Source organism: Maniola hyperantus, chromosome 6 (assembly GCF_902806685.2).
Source record: "Maniola hyperantus chromosome 6, iAphHyp1.2, whole genome shotgun sequence".
NCBI lineage: Eukaryota > Metazoa > Arthropoda > Insecta > Lepidoptera > Nymphalidae > Maniola > Maniola hyperantus.
In genome coordinates, this window is record NC_048541.1 from 10,425,901 (window position 1) to 10,447,284 (window position 21,384).

The 21,384-nt window shown below is 36.1% G+C and overlaps 1 protein-coding gene across 1 annotated transcript in view; it reads right to left on the minus strand.

Annotated features, from left to right (window-relative positions):
- Bx (Beadex) overlaps window positions 1-2,873 on the minus strand; it is a 72,144-nt gene extending 69,271 nt beyond the window's left edge. Inside the window, exon 1 of the mRNA XM_069499140.1 lies at window positions 2,649-2,873. The gene's annotated coding sequence lies outside the window, so the exon portion shown is untranslated. The remainder of the gene's footprint in view (window positions 1-2,648) is intronic.
- Window positions 2,874-21,384: the final 18,511 nt, after the last annotated feature.

The window sequence follows — 21,384 nt, forward strand, 5'->3', positions numbered from 1 at the left end:
GGGGTATGAAGCGGGGGACGCCCCGGACACTCACACGTCACCTGCTCTATCCGGCACCGGGTAAGGTACGAAAATCCTTCGTGTGATAGTCCGACTAGCACTTTTATTCTGGTCTTTGTCTTATTGCTTAACCCTGCTTAGCTTCGAATCAGCGAACCCGACATGGATGGAAGTCGCGAGAAAAACTACAACGCATAGAAAACAATAGAGCGAGCGAATTCGTTAAAACAGTCATTATCGTCTAGATAAGCATAAATGTTGTCCCTTAATTGCTCTCCGTAATTAAGAAGAGACTTGTGTTTATAATTAAAACGAATGAAGCATTGCTACACTCCTCTTTAGGTCTAGTGATGTAGTGCAAGAGATGACTGTAAGAATGCTATGTTTTATCTTCTCATGTGTTCCAACTTCCAATCTGAATTATTATAAAATACTTTGTGATTTTAAGAATGCTGGTGTAAGTTGTCTTTGCTCCAATGTTTTATCTATCAGTACCTTTATTACCTTTGCTTATAATGCGGAAGTGTGTTTGTTTTTGGTTTGTTGTGTTTATTCAATTTATGTCAGAATATTAGAAAAGATTTTATCTTTACCTAATTTTGTAAATGTCAAAATTTCAGTACACGTAAGTTGATGTAGTCAGGGTGTTAAAAATATTACCATCATCTCTAGACCTACTTCTACACTCTTTGGTCCAGTGATATAGCTAATGAGCGACTTGCTAATTAGAGAGGAACAAGCGGATATGCCATTCTAAATTCTAATTGGCTTTTGAGCCCATGTCGTGCAACTAAGTTATAATTGAAGAGGCTTCTCATGTATTTTTGAATCCACTTACGACACAATGATTTAAAAAACTTATCTTGGTAGGTACAATGTTTGTGGCTGTCTCTACTTATTTTGTAAATGAAAAAAAAATCAGTACACCTAAAGTTCATGTATTCAGATTGTAGAAGATATTAGCCGTGGTCCTAGGCTGACATCTACGCTCTATTGGTCTAGTGATGTAGCTAATGAGCCACTTGCTAATTAGAGGAGGAACAAGCGGATACTCCATTCTAATTGGCTTTTAGGCCACGTCGTGCAACTAAATTATAAATTAAAAAGACTTTTCAAGCATTTTTTCAAGTCACATTAATTTCAGAAATACTTTTCGTTGATTTAAAAAAATTGATTTTAAGATTTCTGAAAAAACTCTTTTAATATTACTTACTGTAGCCTACCTAAATTTTTGACTTAACTGATTTTAAGTTTTAATTGACTCTACTGATAAAAAAATCCATCCAGTACCTAGAGTCTATTTTTGAAGACGTAATTTTATTTATGGGTAAGTACCTACTTATATTTCGTTCGAAAATTTCATTTAATTAAACTTTTTAAATATTGTTTACCTTTATATTTTAACAAAAATATGATACCTTATCAAATTTGGACATATGAATAAAAAAAGTTCAAAACATAGTTCTAAATTATTTCAAACTTTAGAGATAAATATATTACCATGAAATATTCATAAAAATTATATTAAACAAAAATAAAAGCATTTTGTTGAGGTTTTTTTTTAAACCACTCCAATCAATTTTCAAATTTCATATTCACAATCTAAGAAACTTCAGTAGTGACATAAGACACAGTAAGAAACATAAGAGAGTGATTATAATAAATAAGTACAGGGACATAAATAACATTACCGCATCTACATTTTCTTGCTGCGTGTGGGGCCGGCTATTCTCAATATTATTCATTAGCTAAGATATACGATACTACTTACTCCAATTAAGGATATACCTTTTCTTTAATATCTTGTATGAACGTCTAGCGGTATCCCGTTTATTTTATGACTAATTTGTTTAGCATGACAAATTTACTTTTATACTTATCGCTTTTTTACCACCTTTGAAAATTTTTTCCGAGCAATTATTTTAATAGTTGACGGAAAAAGTTAATGACTGTCGAGTAAGCTAATTCATAATTTCAATAATTCGTTTGTTGCATTTTTTCAAACTCGGTATGTTTAAGATTACTTAAAAGGCAAGACCTAGATAATACACACGAGTAATATCAATGATCTCTACCTCGTTATATTGTTTTTTGCTAATAAAAAAAATCCTGTACAATAGCAATTATGCTGATAGTTAAGGGAAAAAGTGAGTGAGGTATTTTTTTTTACAATTTCAATTGATTTCCCGCAATTTCTTCGCATACTGTACTGGGTCTATTTATGGTAACTTTAGGCAATAAAAATTCTTTATAGGTATGTATCACGACCTTTAAAAATTCCTCGCATGGTAGTTGAATGAAAAAGTAATGTGCTAATTATTATCAAACAATTGCAATAATTCATTTACCGCAAATTTACAGACTTACTTTATATGGTAGCTTAATTCAATAAAGAACTAAACAATGCTTGTCTGTTTTCCTTTAAAATTTTCCCCCGAACAATTATGTTGATAGTTGAAGGGAAAGTGAGTGAGCTAATTACTCACATCGCTATTTCTCGCTATTTTTAATAGTTTGTTCAAAGACTTCAAGGCACTGTAGAGATCATTAAGCGGACTCTTCAAAGCTGTCGCCGCATTACCCTAATTGACGCAATTAGAGGGATTGCCGAACGGAAATAAAGTCGGCTCACCTTCATGAAAACGCAGCGGTCCCGCCATTAGCCTAGCTCGTAATTAGGCTCTTCAGTGCAGCCGCTGATCAGTCTCTTTTCACTTAGCAAAACTCACAGCACTATCGGATCGTGTTCATATTTCGAAGACCTAAATTCTGCTAATAACTCAATAGTTCGTCACCGCACCGAAAAGTTTTTTCGCGATCGTGTTCACTGAAACACGGCGTACGTTGAAACATGTACGCGCTGCCGCGGTCGGGGAGCGAATGAGCCAGTTGAAGCCAGGCGGGGAGTGATGCCCTTCCTTTTCTCGTACGAAAGCTTTCACCATTGCGGAGCTTTTCGCACAAAGCTGTAAATGCCAGATACGCCGTTCTGCCCCTGAAGTGACGTTTAACGCCGTAAGTGGGCAGATTGCGCGGTATTGCATTTAGGCCTAAATAAAAACGATACTGAATCAAATTATTCGCGGATGGTGCATTCATGGATTACGTCTTTATGGTTTGTGAGCTTTATTAACTCGTCTAGTATGTATTAATAGTTTGTTTAATACAAGTTCTTGGCTACAAAGCTAGAAATGCTAAGTGGAATTATGGATAGAGTAAAAAGTAAATAATGAAGTTGTGAAATTATGTAGGTAGGTATACTCAATGTAGCTAGTTACGTATATATTTCTTATAATTACTGGACTGAAAAACTGTTAGGTGCCTATCTATAAATCATGTAGTAACTATATATAAATAATAAAATAGTCATGTAGTTAGGCACTTGAACCCATTTGGACATACATAAAAGTAAATACAAATACAAATGTACATTGTTAAAATAATAACTATGCTTAGGTAGGTTTATTTTTGTTTTACCCAAATTATTTTTCAATCCAATTTACAAAATAAGCTTTATTTTCATCAAGCACTTCGATGCGAGAACATTCACTTACAATGCATGCTACATTAAATAACTCAAGTATCGTATCATATTACAATAACCATACAAAATTAATAAGTAGATAACCCTATTATGCAAGTGACATGCAAGAAAGCATTTATCATTGATAAAACTAGCCGGCGACAGTCGACAGCTCATTCAACGCATTGTGAAGGGCCATCTCTTGCGTTAGATTACCGGTAACTTAAAGCTAGACTATTGCCGTCGGTATCTGTAACGGTAAAGGCAGAAACTTTCTTATCATTGCTGCATATCGTAAAGACTAAAATCAACCAATATATATAGGTATTCTTTTGCTCAGTTATTAAGTACAGGCTATTTACTTACAGCTTTAAAATAAAGCCTATCGGTAAACGTATAAAGTTCTAGGTATAACGTCTATAAGTAAAGCCTGAATAAGAAAATAGGTACAAGCAAAGAACTTTTATATTATATCATAATTAATGTAGCTTTAATTAAAGGCGGCCTTACGTAGCAACACTTCTTTCTCTAAGGCTGTCTAAGCAGTAATGTAATGATTGGTAGATAATAGATATTGACGATTTATATTAAAAGGACATGAAGAAAGTTCTATTTCCACACTAACAAAATGTTTTTTTATCCAAGTGGTTGTCATTTAAACTATTTTGTTAAATATTCTTATGGAAGGTATGAATGTTATTAGTTAAAAATACCAATAAAATCATTATTATTTAGTCAACCGGACTTTTACAGGCATCTACAACATTTTATTCTATCTATCGAGGCAGAGTAGAATTTGCTGACAAACCGGGTACTACCTAGCCTAGTACAAAACTTTAAATAAAGATACAATTTAGAATAGATTCCAAAATAAAAAATACATAAATATCTCAGGCACTTGAAATGCACATCACAATGAAGCATATGCTTAGGATTAAAATTCAAGTCACAAAAGTTGTCAAACAAGAGAACTGCATACCCCCTTTGTACCTCCCGTCTTGTTATATCCATCTTTCCTGTATACTCTGTATTGAATCAATTAAGGCACAATAAAAAGGGTTCAATAAAAGATGATGTATTGCTATAACCCACCACAATACTTTTAATTAATATCTCAAGTAATATCCTAACTGGTTCTTAACAAAATTTATAACTTGGTGCATTAAATTAAGTTTAGTTTTTAGCTTTGAAGGTATGATTTTATTGGACTTTATTATTTGGTAGCTGACTGTCCTCGGCTTCGCTCGGTGGCCTATGATAATATATAATATTTTATTATATTCATTATCTTCCAAATTCTTTGACGATTCAAAAGCACTTGTAAATGTTTATTGGAATAAAAATCTTTCTATTCTATTCTGTTTTCCAAGCCATACTCTAGTCTCTAGGTACCTATCTATTCGGGAAAACGAAAATTAAATACATTGCTGAGTTACACTATCTATCCATTATCACATCTCAATCCTTCGACCACTGCTAAAAACGGGGCTTAGCGCTTTTATAGAGACAGACCCGGATGACTGCTTTATTTATTCCAACTACTTACTTACGTACTAGGTATAGGTTACTCGTCCACATATCGCAACTTTATACAAACATCGAACTACATTATATCAATTAACTCCTTAGGGTGAGCTTTAGAAAAATCTTTTCCAGCGGATGACCTTATTGATTTATGTAATTAATTAGGCAGTTGGTAAATTAATTTCCGTACCTATTCATGTTTATTTACATCAACAGTGAACGTTTAAATAGCATTGTAATTGTGGTTTGCATCTGTTTTCAATAAAGTAAATAAAAAGAATTAACGGCAATTGACCATACAAGTTCGACAATTGTATTGAAAATAAAACCGTACATAACTAATAATATATCAGCCAATTCCATTGAATCAAAACAGTGGTATTTGATTGCTATTACTCTGAGTAGAATAGATCAATTTAAACGTACACGGCATGAATACGCAAAATTCCTAAATAAATCGGAAGGAACGCCTTTGCGTTTCTGTAATCAATTTGCAATCCATTCAGTGCGACCCCGCCGAAAATTAAGGTTGCGAATACGGTCACTTTTTATCGTTTCCAAAAAAAAAACTCATATTAAGTAGGGAATAGGGATATAATATACCTACAGGCTCATAGTTTTGGCACAAATAGTACCTAGATAATTAATAGTTTGGTTTTAGGAGGTACCTAATCAACTAAAAGTTCGATTTGTTTACCTATATTGACAAGTTTATTTGACTGCGATTTTAACTCGAAAAGCAAAAAATAAGTTCTAAAATATGATTACCGCTTCAATTTTTTACTAACAGAGTTCAAAATAATAATTTTTATTTTTTACCATACATTAAGTATGTATAATAAGAATTATATTTTTATGTAAAACATCTGATTTAGTGTCCAGTTAAATTTGGTTCACAAAGCCTTCTTCGTAAATTAAAATTATGAGATAACTTTCAAATTCTAGTTACCTAATGTAATCTGATAGCTATAAATACGAAAAATCTATAACTTCATAAGTATTAGGCGCACGTTGGTGGTTGGATGTCCTTGTAAATGTGACGTTGATACATGAGTGCGCTTGTTGTGCTTGTATGTTCTATCGATAAATCATGGGCAGCATCCCTACGTACAGTAAACCCGAAGCGGGCCACGTTGACGAGTATTTCTATACTCCGATTAATTTATTGCTATGTAACTCGAAACATACATTTTTTTGCTTACAATCAGAACTTTAACTAACATTTACACGTTTTTTTTCTACATTATTTTGTCAACTAGATTACACTTTTCTGAGTTACTTCAGGTCATTATTATTGTTTTTAAATGGCTCTACATTCCCTACAAAAATAAAGAAAGCTCCGGCCTTTTATAGAGATTTAGACTTGGCTATTCTTAAAAAAGCCGTTTTCTGAGTCAGCTTTCATTGAATTCGGGACTTAAGCCAATTAATCACTCTTTATCGGGGTTTTTTCAAGGGACGGCTGACCGGCGCGCATTGTGGGTAAGCGGCACCATTGTGAGCCGTTTTGCCCCATTGTTGGCACGTATTGTGCAGTAAACTGATGGTGTCCGCGACCGCGTAGTGTAAGCTCACGATTAGTCTTCCAAGATTTGGTCTACGTATCCATTTATGTGATATATTGACAGCTGAAATCTATATATTTATTATCTACCTATACTTATATAAAAAAGGACTTGACATCTGAAATATTTTATCTGAATTAATAAAAACAGAATAAAATAAATTAAATAGTTTGTATGAACATAACAATTTATTTAGCTAATAGAATAGTAGAAATAGAATTGGTTTAATAGAAGAAAGAAAAGTCTACTTTTAATTTTTTAATCTTGTGAACTCTTTCACGGATAGTTGCCAGCCGGCTGAAGTCTCCCACCAGACAATGTTATTAACCAGATTAAAGTTTTTACAGATTTAAGCAATTATTGCTTCAAATGCGCAATCTGACCTACAAAATCTAATTTATTCATTTGTCAAAATTTAAATTATCCAAATCGAATATATGCGTAACTCTAGCCTTATTGCGGTAAACTGTATTGTTGAGAAAAGTGCACCGAGGATTCCGTACTACAGTCGTATCTTTTCGACATTTGGCACGATAAATCAAAAAATTTATAAAAATAAATTTATTTATTGATAAAAATAAATAAAAATCTGTTTTAGAATGTACAGATAAAGCCCTTTCATATGATACCCCACTTGGTATAGAAATCTTACTTTGAAAATTGAAAATACTTACTAATTATTTGTTCATGAACATATTTTTTTTTGATGTGTAACCACAAACTCACGATTTTTAGATTTTTCCTCTTATGTCTGCTATAAGACCTGATTCTAGGTCAACGGGAAGTACCTTCTAGGTTTTCTTGACAGACACGATAGACAGACAGACAGATAGACATACAGACAGACAGACAACGAAGTGATCCTATAAGAGTTCCTTATTTTCCTTTTGAGGTACGGAACCCTAAAAGTAAGCAAAGCCAATGACAAATTGTAGCATGACGTTAACCGCGATTTTGAAGCAAGTAGATATACCTATTCATCACGAAGATGAACATTTCCATACAGGAACAGTCTCTAAGGCTCCATTATATTTTTTGGTTTATTCCGTATTCATCCTATGATGTCCTCATCCCATGCACTTTTTTATGTTATTTCACTATAAGAAACTAAAACCATGAACAGATTTTATTACGTAGGTAAGTACCTAATTCGTACTTTATTATTTCTAACTTATAATCTTTTAATGCAAAGAATTAGTCACAGATTACCGCAAAAACCACCACGGCCATCGGGGCCACATTTAAATGATTATCATTTATTATTTAAGTGCCTATTTTACTTTACACTAGAAGATGGCTACGAGTTCACTAGCATTATAAAATACAAGGTGGCCCACCCCGGCGTCGCTGAGAAAAAGAAACTAAGGTTAAAGAAATGTAAGGAGGAGCAATGTGAGTTGAGGTAGAAACTAGGAGTCTCAAAACCTATATGCAATATCTCAAGTTTCTACATCCTGCAAAGTGGTTTGTGCGGTAGGATTGATGTGTAATACCGCCTTAAATACACCTTTTGTATAGCTTTCTGGTTGTGCAAGTTGTGATAAATTTAAAAGAGAAAATAAAGAAAAAAAGCCTCATGCAGTCGAAAATTAGATAGATTTAGGGCTTAGATAGATCTTATCCGTAAGATTTCTTACTAAAATAACAATATCACAAAAAAAAATTCACGTTAGATATTTTCAATTAATAGTCTAACAAGGTGCGCGAGCCTAGTGCTATAGGTAAATCACAATTGTGCTTTTTTGCCTCAAATGTCGCAATAAACTCCGAAATTAGATTTACTCTGTTCTGACTAACTTCGTTATCTTTAAACGTTCTTGTTCTAATTTCTAGTGACCTTGTTTTTTACACAAGATTTTTTATTTAATTAACACCTTACTTTTGGCCGCCTTCTAAGTTCCAAGGCATATATTGATATTGTTTCAGATAATTTTAAAGATTGTTTTGATTATTATTTTCACCTGCAGCAAAGAGTCATTATTAGTAGCACCAGGTCTGGACTCTGGATGAGATAGCAAGGTAGCGACAGGGCCGATTACTGATTGTATTAATGTGCCTGCATGCAGGCAATCTCACTTAAGCCCACTCTAGATATTTCTTCATTTTTGAGAACATTATTCTTACTTACCTACGGTCTATCTCTACTTAATGTAGTAACTCTACCTTAAGAGAAGTTTTCCTAGCGCGCTCCCCAGCACTCTCCATACAAATGTAATTTCATCATGATCAAGCCGTTGTCGGTCCACTACTGAGCACGGGTCTCCTCTCTGAATGAGAAGGATTTAGGCTATAGTTCGCCAGTGTAGACTGGAAGACTACGTATTTGTAATATCGATTATTAAGTTTGTTATAAAATATATCTATCCTCCTTTAAGATAATTAGAGCAGTAAAATAAAATTAACTTAATTCTTCGTCAGGAGGCTTGTTATTATAACAACTGGAGTAAACAAAATTTGAATAAGTAACGCAAACTTGGCAGGCTGGCCCGTTTTACATGCCATCATTTGCTTATTACGGGGCCCTGCGTCGGTACTCTGATTTTAAGATAAACGATAAATTATTCACCTACCAAATACTGAGCTGAGCAGTATACACAAAATTTAATAAGGTTGGTACTTTCTCGCACTACTAGAGATATATTTCACGGCTCAACTGTTGAACTAATCTTAAAAGGAAATTCCAGCAAATAGGTACTTTTCATCCTGAGAAAACAATTGGTTCCTGCAAGATTTAAAAAACACAAATGTTATGTCATGGGCAAGTTCCTTATGGACAAATGCTACAAAAAAATTGATGGAATTCAAATGATAGCGCCGAGTTATTGCGTTTTGTATTTCATCTGAAAGAATCAGGTAGGTATCATAACAGATATATATCCAAAATCTGAAACGTGGAATAAAATAAAATAAATATCTACTCATGATTGTTGCAAACACATGGCGCGTCACGTGACACCAAATCAGTTCGCATGAGAGCCTTAAGTCGTCATTAGCATACTTTATTTGAAGCAAGAACCCCGTAAAGCTTTGCGCCCACTTACTCGTCAAGAAAAGAAATCATAACATGTCGACAATGAACGCTAAATTAACGTACCCACCATTAAAATCATGTTAAATCGGCAAGGATTCGATGGAGTGAATGGCATAATATCAATAAAATATTTCATTCCCTATCCCGAACAATTCTATTCAGTAGTTTTAGCGTGATGCGCGCACCGCCCGCGCCGCACCAACAGGCACACAAATTTTTTCGGGCTCTATATCGTTAACAATGGTTCCTCCGATTGAGATTTCCAAAATATATTTTATTGTAATGTACAGAAATCATCTACTTAAAATATTTTTACTGTAAGATAGATTGTGCTTGATTGGATTGGTTTGATGTTCCCCATTCTTTTAGTATGTGCCCTATTCTTTTTTTGCGTCCGGGAACCTGAGTACTCTGTGGACGGAGCCGTTCAGTGATGCAGCCCCGGTCCCCGGATCACCCCTGACCTCCGATGAGCTTTGTTGGCCACTGCGCGGAGTACTACAATATCTAGGTATATACCTACCAACGGTGTTTACTCTTTTCTAGTTCCAAAAGCTCACATGTAGGAAGTCTCTATTCTCTACGTGTCTCTACCGTCTATCGAAACATTTTTAGGGTATTTTATTTAGAAGATGGGCATTAGATGGGTAGGTAGGTGAGAACCTTAAACCGTCATTAGCACACTTCGTAAACTGACGAAAGGTGCCACTTTAATTTATGTAAATTTCTCTTTCCCCGTTTTCTTTGCTAGGACTTAACGCGGGGGGTTTAAGCAGCCAGGAGGTGAGGATTATGTTGGATCCGTTTAAGACAATTTGGAGACAAAGTTTCTTAACAACATCATTTAAACGAAAGAGTTATTTGTAGGGCTAAGTGTGAGTTTTGCAAACATCTAATAATTATGGTTAGCAGCTTGGTTCCAGGAGTGCTATCAAAGTTAAATTTAGAATTTGTTCTAGTGTACTTTTAAGGGTGGCATCATATTGTTATCGAGTAGTCCAGGAAATTTTTAAATTGGGCTCGCACGAAGGATATAAATTGATTTAGGTACAAAAAGGCAATGGTTTAGGATTGAAAATGGAATATGTAATGTTATGTAAGTCTTGAAATGTTGTTGTATTGTAAAATGTACTTACATATAGTTTTTACATGAATGATTTTTCAGTGATGCACTATTTCAACAAAAAATATCTGAAAAACGTACGTGACAGGTAGTAGCCAACGGGGCGTACCCCCGCTTACGAACCAAAATTGCCATCTCGACCTGTTGCGTACTACATTCTTATAAGTAACTCATACATAGGTCTACCCACAGACAACTAAATGTGTAATAGTTTTTATTTTAATGTAGCCCAATTAAAACATTGTTTCGACCGCAATAAAGCATTGGAATATAGCATAGATATTTGTTTGCGGTCTGCATTATTTCGTGTTTATCTTATAATAATGCCTGTTTGTACCAGTTTCGTGGCTTTATCAGTATATTGTTTAGCTATTAATATAATTGCAACAACATACTAAACAAGCTCGCAACCCGCGTTTGTTTGTTGGTACTATTCGCTTTTTTACCGTAAAGAGTAAGGTGCGCTGCGCTGGTCCGACGAGCGACGACATCGTAAGATTATGGAGCTGTCTTGGGTCGGACGTTCACAATACCTGGAGTGCCGTAGGTACATGAGGAACGAGGGCTGACAAAGATGAAGAGATTCAGTTTTATTTTCATAAACTGATGTACCAATTCAACCATTGATGTCGGAGTTACCTATCGCTTTTAACTTCTTATCATTATCATCATCAACCGATAGACGTCCACTGTTGGACATAGGTCACTTGTAGGGACTTCCACATGCCACGGTCTTGCGCCGCCTGAATCCAGTGGCTGATATCGTCCGTCCACCTAGTGGGGGGGTCTTCCAACGCTGCGCCTTCCAGTGCGAGGTCGCCATTCAAGCACTAGTTGGGGCCCCACCCAACGCGTCTATCAGTTTTTCGAACTATGTGCCCTGCCCATTGCCACCATTGATCTCCTAGGAGGATCCTACGGATCTCCTCATTTCTGATTTGATCACGTAGAGAAACTCCAAGCATAGCTCTCTCCATCGCCCGCTTTCAATGCTGTTTTCGCCTTTAGCCATTCACCACGTACATTTATGTAAAACGTAACAAATCGTTTCATTAGACATGAGTCGTAAGTAGATTAAATTAATGAGATCATTATCATCATCTCGCAGTCAAAATCGAATCGAATCTAGCTTTAGAATCATTTTGATGATGTCATATTTGCGAGTCTTTGAGTCGAAGATACCTACCACTTAGGCCAAAATGATACATTACCTATAACTAGCTTATGCTTGCGACTTTTTCCGCGTGGACTACACAAATTTCAAACCCCTATTTCACCCCTTAATGGTTGAATTTTCAAAAATTCTTTCTTGGCGGATGTCTACGTCATAATAACTATCTGCATGCCAAATTTCAGCCCGATCCGTCCGATTGTTTGAGCTGTGCGTTGATAGATGAGTCAGTCAGTCAGACAGTCACCTTTTCCTTTTATATATTTAGATTACTTTACCCAAGCTATCATTGGTAAAAAGTTTCGAACCGTGCTGACGAAATTCACAACGTGACGAATCGTTGCATTACGGGTCGGAGATTAATTTAATGAGATCATTCTTGCCCTGCAGCCCGACCGAGGCACGGCATGGGAAAAGTAAACATGGGGGAACACATTGTATACCTACTAACTACACCATTAGTTAGCAAACAACGTAAAAAAATCAAATCTATCTGATTCTGTAGCCGCATACCGTGAATACCGTGTTGACAATTTAACGCAAAATAAATCAATATTTGTTCAGTATAAGCTTTTCGGTTACCTTAATTGTTGACTAGATGATGCCGGCGACTTCGTCTGCGTGGATTTAGGTTTTTTTAATCCCGTGGGAACTCTTTGATTTTCTGGGATAAAAAGTAGCCTATGTCCTTCCCCGGGATGTAAGTTACCTCTGTACCAAATTTCATCAAAATCTAGCAGCTAGCAAAGCTAGCAGACAGACAGACAGACACACTTTCGCATTTATAATATTAAGTATGGATTTCCGTTTCTTATTACACGACTGCCGAAAAAAAAGGAGTGTAATATGTTCGGGGTGTACGTAAGTTTAAGTATGTGAGTTTCTTTATTCCACCATAACTTCTAAATGCCTGAACAGATTCGGAAGTATCGTTAGAATCCTTACATAATCCCGATTGACACTTGCTATTTTTTTTTATATGGATATAGCGGCTGTATGGTGCCATTTTCAAATGTGGAAAAGCCTTTTTGTCTACGAAAGTATGTTTTTTTGTTGGTTTGTCCTTCAATCACATCGGAATGGAGCAACGCGCAACGTATTGACGTGATTTTTACGTTGGACGTGGGTATAGTTAACCACTTGGAGGGTGAAATAGGCTACTTTTTAGGACGGGAAATTAAGGAGTTTCCAAAAAATTTTTAAAAACTTTAATCCACGCGGACGAAGTCGCGGGCATCAGCTAATATCTACCTATTAGTATAAAACTTTGAAGTTCTCTTTTGTTTTAGGAACTTATAATGGATTGCGGTTTTTACTAAGCAAAGAGAACTCTCTAATTTATTAAAAAAAAAAAAAAAATTCGATATCCAAGAAATAAAACGGGAGTGGGACTGTCCACGTCCGCAGTCCAATCGTCCATTCAGCACGTGGCGAGGCCATAAAATTAAATAAATCCGTTATTTTTCAGGCTGAGAAATGTGCGGCCCGCTCCGGTCAATCGGGCGGCACGATAACGGACCACATTTGTAAAGATTTTGCCGTGCGCCCGCCCAAGACTATTGCGCTGTAGTGTGGCCATACGGTTACGTAGAGCTAAGAAATGCGTAGAAGTAACATCTTTTATTGCCCGATTACGGCAAAGCCAAAAGATAGGGTTATGATTTTAGCAGTTTATGTATGTATGTAATATATAGTACGTGGCCGGTCGAGATGGCAATCGGGGTATGAGGCGAGGGGCCGCCCCGCACACCCGCAAGGCACTCGCACTATCCCGCAACGGGTTAAGCCCGCGTACTATATATACACCGCGTATATACTATATATAAACATTTATACCGCGTACTATGTATAAATGTTTGTTTGTATTTATATATGTTCCACCGTCACCTCAACTACTGAGCCAATTTTAATGACTGAAGTGTCAATCGATTCAAACAAAATAAGTATTATGACACATGTTACCTACTCTGAGTGCCTGAGTGCAGACTTACTATTGAAATATACCAAATGACATGACATAAAAACAATCTAACGGTAGTTCTCACTCTCCATGTTTCGTGCTGTGCGAAGTAAGTAGAAATCGGATTTTAGTGGTTTAAATTTATTTATATTATTTTAAAAAATTGCTTTAAGTTAAGGAAACTTTTTCGCTCTAGAATCTAGACCAATGATATTATATTGCTGACGGTAGAGTTAATTCTGCAGTCGGTGACTCGGACGAGGCGAATCGCAGACGCAGTTGACTTTAAAAGTCAAGACAGAATATCTTCGCGCGCTCCTAGATACAATCGATGTCTCGCGTTTCGATTTATTATAGGACTGCTTATTTTAATAGTTTTCATTAGCCTACAATTTCTTAGAATAGTTTTTGCGACAGTGAGAAAACGACATTGTAATTAGAGAGTTGTTTGTCTAAATTTAGATTCTTCTCAATTATTTTGCAATTAATCTACAAAACTTACTTTTTAAGATCAGTGTTTTATATACTTTTTTGGGTCATAAAAAAGTTGTTTTCTATTAGTCTGTAGAGTTCCTTGGCAGGCCTTTTCTATTTTAGTAATTAGCTAAGTAAATAAAGATATTTTTACTAGTTTTTATATGCTGGTTTTCCTGTCTACTCTTTGAATAGGTCTATAAAAACGAGTGTGTAGGAGGCGAACTAACGCGGATAATCTTCGAATAAATGAAAATTGATTTTAAGATTGTCCCCGCCCCAGGCCTCCGTTGACAAATAATACGGCTTTGCTACAGCCTTCACATTAACTCGCCTTTTGCTTTCCTTCTACTGTTTGTGTTACATGTGTACCTCGAGTGTACATTGCTTATTGAATCTTTGTTGATCTTTTTTTCTCTTGTTACTTTATGGCAAAATGAAATAGAAGAAGTTTAATATTATCTTATATGTATTATTAAACTACGAGCATGCCTTTTAAGTTTTGTCGTTTGAAGAAAAAAACACAACTAGAATCTTATAGTACTTTTTATTGTTTTTCAAAGTATTCACCACGAAGCTTAATACACTTTTCCATTCGCTCAAACCAGTTATTATAACATTTATTCCACTCTAAAGTGGGGGTGTTCAAAATGGCTGACTTGAGAGAGAGACTTCAAATACTCAATCGTTTGACGAGGGCTGTGTGAGCTTGCGTTGTCGTGGTGCAGGATGATGCGTCGCTTTGAGTTAGATTTTTGAAGTTCGGCGACTTGTGGTAAACAAACTGTTGTATACCACTCTACATTAACCATTCTACGATCTTCAAGTGCAATAGTTGCAACATGGCCGGTTTTTCCAACGAACGAATTCCACCATCTTCTTTGAAGTGGTTCGAGAACGAACAACTTTAGTTGGCTTTGGCTCGTTTTGAAAGACCCAGATTGTAGATTGTTGTTTGGAATCAGGCTCGTAGGCATAGATCCAAGATTTGTCACCACTGATGATGTCGTAGACGTGATTTGACTCTCCTCGGTTGAACCTTTGCAGAGTTTTCTTGCACCATCTGACGCGGGGCGCCTTGTGCTCGTCGGAAAGCAGATGCGGTATCCAACGGCAAACTAGCTTTCTCACACCAAGCGCTTCACGCAAGATCTTCTGAATGGTTGTCCCTGAGATGTCTAATAGATCCTCTATCTCTTGATATGTCACATGACGATCTTCGAGAATTAGTTGTCTCACAGCAATGATGTTATCTTCAGTGAAGGCGGATTTTGGGCGTCCTTCGCGAGATTTGTCACTAGCACTAGTATGTCCACGCTGGAATTCTAAATACCAGTGTTCGACAGTCCGCAGACATGGGGCTTCATCACTGAACACAGATGTTAGCTTTTCAAAACACTGCAGCCGTGTCAGGCCTCTTCTAAAGTTGTAGAAAATTATTGCACGAACATTTTCCTTCGAAAGATTCATTTTCGTACGTAACCTGACAGATTCCAATCGACGCTATGACTAAACAAAAGCATTAATCCTGATACTTTCAACTGTTTTGAGATCCAAAATTTAAACGCATTCGAATATAGAACCGTTCTAAATTCAAAATTGCCGGGAAATATGGAAACGACAGAACTTAAAAGGCACGCCTAGTACTTAATTTCATTATCCTAGTTAAATAAAATCTAAGATTAAATAAAATAGAAATAATTTAATTTAATAAAGTAACTACGTGTCGTGTAGAAAACATTAATGTTTTTTACCTGACACGGAGCCACTTTGTTACAACCCTGGTAATGGACTGCCATGTTTTGAAGCAAATTCGTACTCATCGACACCTTCGAATACGTAAACTCCGCGCCATCCAGTATCGGCCATTAGTAGTCTGTGCCGCTACCCGCTACGCGCATAGGTTATAATATGTGACACTCACTCAAAGGGGATTCGTTTTAACTCTCTCTAATTCGAGTCTATCTGGAGTTTTATAATATCTTTGTACGCATCTACATACCTATTTAGCAGGTTCCTAATAACAGACACGACAGGTAGTAGTTAAAAGTATTCATTTTAGTATTCCATTTCCTACTATACTACTTCAAAATGTCTTTAAAATGCATAAAATGTACATTTTCCGTTCTCTGTTCTCCCGTCGCGGGGTGTCAATTAGTCGTGCGGGCGCACGTGACGTCACTCATCTGCATCACAACCGCCACTGATGCAAATTTAAATACAGTTTAAACTCTTCTTTTTCGCTTCGCCGAATTTTTTCCAGCGGCAGATGTTCGCCCGCTTCACTGTATAAATACAGTTACGGGCCTGATATTTTGCTAATTTACTTATCTTTGGAATGTTTTAAATTTGTTTAATTTAAAATGGAACAATGAAAAACTATCGATGTTTTTAATTATAAATCTTGTTTTACATTTTTAAATTGTAGAACTATTTTAAATAGGTAGGTCACGAACGTATGAAAAAGAAAAAGTATTGTGAACTTTCTATATAAATAATTAAGATTGTTTAAGATTGAATAATTAAGATTAAGAAGTGTTCCGTACCTCAAAAGGAAAAAAGGAACCCTTATAGGATCAATTCATTGTTTGTCTGTCTGTCTGTTCCTCCGTCCGTCTATCCGTCTGGTCCGTCTTTTGTTTTCACTTTTTGTCTTCACTTTTTGAAATAGATAGGTACAATTGTATGAGTTTTGCTGGAGATTTACAATATCTTTGGTCTAGACGATGTGTTCTAGATATTAATTTTATTTAGGGCTGTCTATAATAAACTTATATTATAAAGATAAAACACACATAAAATTTCAGCTGAGTTATTTTTAAACATAATATTATTATGTAGGTGCACGAACTAGATTTTCTAAGATCTAAATTCAATTCAATTAAAAATTAAAATCACATTCGATCGACACAAACGTTCGGAACACGTGATCAAACTTACAAAATAAGGCACAGATAAATTAAATGCGCGTTACGTCTATTGTGATGCGAATTATTCACCGACATAATGTTCATTCATTCAATTAAAAATGGAACGTTAAGAACATTCGAATGAATTGAATGACTTAGAAATTATGCAGCGTGAACGCATTACTTCCAAACGTAATTGTGATTAAAGAATGGTGGCCGTAAAAAAGTTGAAATTCGTGGGAATTTAACGGTGTAATGAGTGGCGTAAAAAATTCCTTCCACTGTACAATATTGTATGAGAAGAGGGACGTGATTAAGTTTGGGGGCTTAATATCCGGCGGGAAGGCGCAAGACACAAAATGCAGTTTGGTTGCCCAATCAGGGTTGCCACATACAATACATAGGTACACACCTAACATTTAACATTTTTTTCTTATTTCATTAATCTTATTTCCCTCTATCAGTCAGTCAGTCAGTCAGTCACTTGACTTGACTGACTGACTGACTGATTTATAACGCGTAGCTCAAACTGCAGGACGGATCGGGCTGATATTTTGGCATGCAGATAGCTACCTATTATGACGTCCGCATCCGCTAAGAAAAGATTTTAGAAAATTCAATCCCTTAGGGGTAAAATAGGTATATACTATTTAAGTCTATTAAAGGAAAAATTCAGATTTTTAATTATTATAATAGATACAACCTACAATCCTTTACCTATAGAACATACAATCTTAATAAAATCTAATTTATTTTTCAAAATCCTAACATTTTATAAAGTCATTGTATCATTGGAGTTAAAAATTCATGAAGCATCTTGCTGAAATAACTCTACGCTTCTCGCTCGTAAAAATTGATTTACTTATTTTAGATAACGACAACCCTACTAATTTGCCGCATCAACTGGCCAGTAGCGAATAGACAACGACCGAAACAGTAGGGACCCATGCTATTGAAACTACAAAATACCATGCAATGCGATGCCACTGGAATTTCAACCTTGTGGGTTTGTAACAACAAACTAATTCACACGGACCATTATTTGCGATGTATTTAGCAAGGGAGGAACGTGTGTATGACGTTATAAAATAAAATTGAAGCCACAAGGGCGCCCGCTGGATCTAATTAAATGATAAGTGCGATCTAAGATTAATGTGATGTACTGAGGAGATCACAGACTAGGATCCTTAATGTTTGACGTTCTCTAGGTCATTCATTAAAGAACGTGGACGCATTAAAAATAATTTGCTTAGAGACTCAGTCGGGCGTAAGGCATTAAACAATCGTTTAATTAAGTTCAGTTGTGAAGCATAAGAAGTGAAATTTTTAATAGTAGAGTGATTTTAAATAATAATCATGACTTAAACTTGGTAAGTAAGTATATAAAATCAAAATTTATAGGTATCCACTATCCATACCAATCCATCTCATCCCAATATTATAACTGCGAAAGTGTGTCAGTCTGTCGTTAGTCGGATCTTTTTCACGGCCTGTTAACCGATTTGACGAAATTTGGTACATGCTTTCATCCCGGAAACGGACGGACATGAAATCGAAGAGTTTAAAAAATTTTCACGGTTTTGGAACCAAATAAATCAGCGCCACGTCTTAGATACCCGTTTGAAATCCAGTCGTCACTGAGGTTGCATTAGTGCTAAAGCACCACTGAGTCGGTGCCATTTTGTTTGTGCACTAGCCCTGTCCATACGAAGTAATATACAAGTCAATGGTTTTAGGCCGTTTTCCTTGGAAATGAGTTCAAGTGTGTATTCAGTCTTCGAAATCATAAACTTTGGACACAATTTCAGTGCAGTTGTAGGTCGCTTTGCTTGGAAATGTATTCAGTGGATTATATTCAGTGTAATAGGAACCTATTCAGTTGTTTTCACTTTTCAGTGAACCAAAAACGTCCAGATTAAAGAAAAAAAAAGTATCTGGATAAGAAGTGTGACTACACCGTTTTGTTTTGCTCACCAGCTCCTCAATTTTACGAGTAGTGATTTATTATTAGCAGTCGTTTCTCACGACATTTAACTAGTAGTTAGAATAATCCTTATTTATTCTGCGGCGGGAAGCAAAGCCAAACTTAATGGAGTGTAATCCCGATTTGGTATTAACACCAGTATAATGATTAGAGCCCTAGGGGTTGGGATCGCCAGTCATGACGCACAATAGCATAACAGTTATCTTTAACGTTATGTGATTTGGTCAACGATTTTGCATTATCTATTTATTACTAGACTAGCTGATGCCCGCAACTTCGTTCGCGTGGATTTAGGTTTTGAAAATCCCGTTGGAACTATTTGATTTTCCGGGATAAAAAGTAGTAAAAGATAATGTCACTCTCCAGGTTTTCAACTGTATCCACGTCAAAAATCAGGTCAATCTGTATCTTGTGTGGATATGTTGCGGCGTGATTGAAGGACAAACAAAACAATAAACCAACACACAAACACATGTACATACATATTTAATATGGGTAGTGATACTACCGCGACATCGTCCGCGTGGGTTTAGGTTTTTACAAATCTCCTCTTTGTTTTTCCGGGGTAAAAAAGTAACCTACCTAGCATTAGTTTATGTTCGTTAGGACGAAAACTATCTCTGTACCAAATAGATGATGCCCACGACTTTGTCCACGAGGATTTGGTGGAATTGGAAATCCCGTCAGAACTCTTTCATTTTCCGAGACAAAAGTAACGTACCTACCTAATATGTCTATCGCCGTATCTCGGTGCAAGATATATTGTCTTCAAGCATCAGTTTTCCCCTCCACGTTTAATATAGGTACCTTCAAGTCAAGACTGAATAGGCATCTTGTAGGCAAGTGCGCTCCATCTTAGGCTGCATCATCACTTACCACCAGGTCTGATTGCAGCCAAGCGCTAGTCTATATATTAATTAAAAAAGTTAGAAGTGGCCATAGACCGACACAGGCGCCCCACTGAGGCGGTCTTTAGTAGTAGGTACCTACTCAAAGCAAGTGGCTGTTAATTTCATAGGAAAACTGAATGGTAATAACGCATATGCAGCCACAATAGCAGTGATTGGTGACATTGTAAGTATGGACGCGTGCTAATTGATCGCTTTTCCTAATTCACAGGCACACGTTAAGTATTTGTATCAAAGTAAGGCGGTTGGCGCAGAGCTAACAATGTCTAGACAGGACAACAACGTTTTTTGAGGATGGCTGGAGAATAGTCTGTAATATTTCATGTAAGTTTTCTTTTCTTGAACAATAAAAAAACATTGTTTTATACTTTTAACCGACTTCCAAAAACAAGGTGGTCGTTCACAATACGGGGAGCATATAATATTTTTAGGTAGGTATTTGTAAGAACTCTGTCGTTACTACAAAATAAGTAGGAAGGTACCTACTGTTCTAACGGTAACCTAATTAAAGGATCATTATTTTAATGTAGTAAATTTTCCATACACTTTCGCAACTACCTATCTACCTACCCAGATAGTGCCGAAGGACATCTCTTGCTTAAGTTGGGTAGATAAATGGATTCACCGTTTGATCATAAAAATTATGAAAAAGATAAATATTTTTAGAATAAAGTAGAGACCACTCTAAATATAAAGTGATTGAAGTAAGTACCTATTCTTTATTCTTTACCTATCTTTAACTAGTATTATCTAGATTACCTATATGCCTTATTTTGTACAATTATTTTATTATTATATTGTTCTATGCCGATCTGACTTTCGTAAGCGCTTGTAATGAGTCTAAATCAAAAAAAAAATGAAGTACAATCAAAAACTTAAAAATTGATTCTACACGTAATGTCTCTTCTATAAGATGCCAAATGGTTTCAAACCATGCCATAGAATAAATGACATAAAATGTGCACACGCGCCGCGCACGCGTCTTCGCGGTTTATCTATCAGTGCAGGGCCGCGCGTGCGTGTGTCATCAGCCTAAGGGCTCTGATGATCTCTGCGCAATTTATAGGTCAAATCCTATTGTGAGAAACCATTAAATTATGCCTCGATTACAATATCGGTGTTAGCAGTGTATGAACAATCAAAACGATACGAGTAAGTAGGTATAGTCCGCGACAGGTTGAGATGTCAATCGGGGTATGAGATAAGGGGCGC